The sequence below is a fragment of the Bactrocera latifrons genome, unplaced genomic scaffold (genome assembly GCF_001853355.1).
Source record: "Bactrocera latifrons isolate USDA-ARS-PBARC rearing strain unplaced genomic scaffold, ASM185335v1 scaffold_103, whole genome shotgun sequence".
In the NCBI taxonomy this organism is placed as follows: Eukaryota; Metazoa; Arthropoda; class Insecta; order Diptera; family Tephritidae; genus Bactrocera; species Bactrocera latifrons.
Genome location: NW_017534442.1, coordinates 47,743 through 49,793, shown reverse-complemented (window position 1 = coordinate 49,793; position 2,051 = coordinate 47,743). Strand labels below are relative to the sequence as shown.

The 2,051-nt window shown below is 38.8% G+C and overlaps 1 protein-coding gene across 5 annotated transcripts in view; it reads right to left on the bottom strand.

Moving 5' to 3' along the window:
* The window catches only part of LOC108968462 (dystrophin-like), a 123,960-nt gene extending 122,440 nt beyond the window's left edge, over positions 1-1,520 (bottom strand). For 4 of the 5 annotated variants that reach the window (XR_001993333.1, XM_018932516.1, XM_018932537.1 and 1 more), the window contains exon 1: positions 1,384-1,510. The gene's annotated coding sequence lies outside the window, so the exon portion shown is untranslated. Of the gene's footprint in view, positions 1-1,383 lie in introns of all 5 variants that reach the window. The other variant, XM_018932524.1, reaches the window with a different exon arrangement.
* Between the last annotated feature and the right edge of the window lie 531 nt (positions 1,521-2,051).

Here is a 2,051-nt window from a genome sequence, read left to right as displayed (position 1 = left end):
ATACTTTATACTTTTTGGTTTACTAAGTGGGTTTTATTACTTAATTTTTGAGAATGAATTGAAAGTGTTTTAAAGACTCGACAAATTCATATTTTATATAATAGATACTTTTGTATCTGAAAGATAATTTCGCTRTATTGTACTTGAATCACAAATATTTCTGGTTCTTTGTTAAGGTGTCTATAAAATTTGTATTACAAAATGTGTATCTCATAGATACTTATTTTTGAAAAAATTTAGCTCAAAGATACAATTTCATAAAAACATAAATTTATGTAATTAAAGTTGTGAACTGTATCTCCATTCATTATTTTGGTGTTTATGAAATTTTTATAAAAAAAAATATGTATCTGAAAGATAAAATATTTGTATTTTTTCATATCTTGAAGCTGTAGTTTGCTAGGAACAAGTTAAAACGGTTCTTGATAAAGCTCTTTGTGATTGAATTTTTATCTGTGACCACATATGTATGTATCTGTGAAATACACATGTAGATATGAAAGCAAARTTTAAACTGTGCAGTTCCTTTGATAAAAAATTTTAATAAAGAAATTTTAATTAAAATTCGTAAATATTTTCCAAAAACCGTTAGCTCTACACTTTCATTTTCTAAATAAAAAAAACACAATCACTTCATCACTCGGCAGCTTTCAATATTGATAAGCAATTTGCATTTTATAATCAACCACTGACGCTGGCATTCATAACCAATCACCCATCAGGTTTCTAGGGCATATCAGATACATTTTTACACAAAGCGATACTTGCGCATCTCAAAGATATTATTTGAAATTCCGCACTTCGCCTCGCGTTTTACGGGCTTTTTACGATCGCGACACAATTTCTGGCAATTCCACATGCCCGAATCAAAGCGCCTTGCATAAGTGCATGCAAATTGTACATACATACGTGTGCAAAACAATTTCGACTCGCTTTAGCTAAGCAGCCACTTCCTGTCGCCTGCAGCGCGTGACACGCAACGCACGCGCTTGCTTTTCGCTGTATTAATATTAGCCGCACGACATTTGCGTACCGCATGCATTTTTGCTTTGTTTTTTATTGTTGTTGTGTTACTTGTCTTTGTTTGCCACACAAATAGGTACCAATTTGAGCGTTGCGTAGCGGAATGAGGCGACTGCATGACATTTTTGCTTTGATGGCGAGCGATTGTTTGCTTGTATGTTTATATACATATATGTATGTATGTATGTAGTTATATGTATGTATGTGTGTGCATATGCACATTTCACTGCGTATTTCGCGTGTGTGCTTGTTGCAGCTTTGGTTAGTGCACTTTCTTGTTGTTTTATTAAAAAGTAAAACATGGGCGGCACTCACACACAAGCACACATATGCACATACGTAGGAAATATCTAATATTACCGGCAATAACATTGACGCCACACGCGTCTACAACAACGACAAAAACAAGAACYAATGCGACCGACGAACTAGGCCTACCTCGGAGTAATTGCGACTGAAGCGAACCGAACGCCACTGAAAGCGAATGAAAACTGTCCGACTGTTTGACTGACTGAACTCAACGGTAACGTACGCGTATCGGCCAAGCGGTAGCGCGTCGACTGGGGCACGCTTGCAGCGACGYATGCACACACATTACAARAAGAACGTGAGTGTGTGAGTGTTTGTGCCGCCATAAATAAACTCAACATACTTGCGCCGCAYGTTGCTAGAGTTCTCWGTCGACGCGGCGTTGAGTCACGTTGCKKTTGCTTGTTGTTGTTAGTGGCGTTTCGAGTATTTCCTTTGTGCCGGTTCTTTCGTGCTCCCCAAGCAGCTCCAGTCGGTCGCTGTACGACGCGTACCGCGCAGGCGACGTTGGCAGCGCTGCTGCGAGTGCAGCTACTTGTTGCCGCGCTTCGCTGATCAGCCAGCCACTCACCGTCCTCATGCATGTGTGTAAATGTGTGTGTGCGTGTGTTTGTTTGACTTTTGGTTTGTTTATGTTTTTTGCCCYTTCGTGTTTTGCTTTGTCTTTCGGTTTCGTTTTCGTTGTTCAGGTTCTTTTTTATTGACTCTTTCGCCTTTTT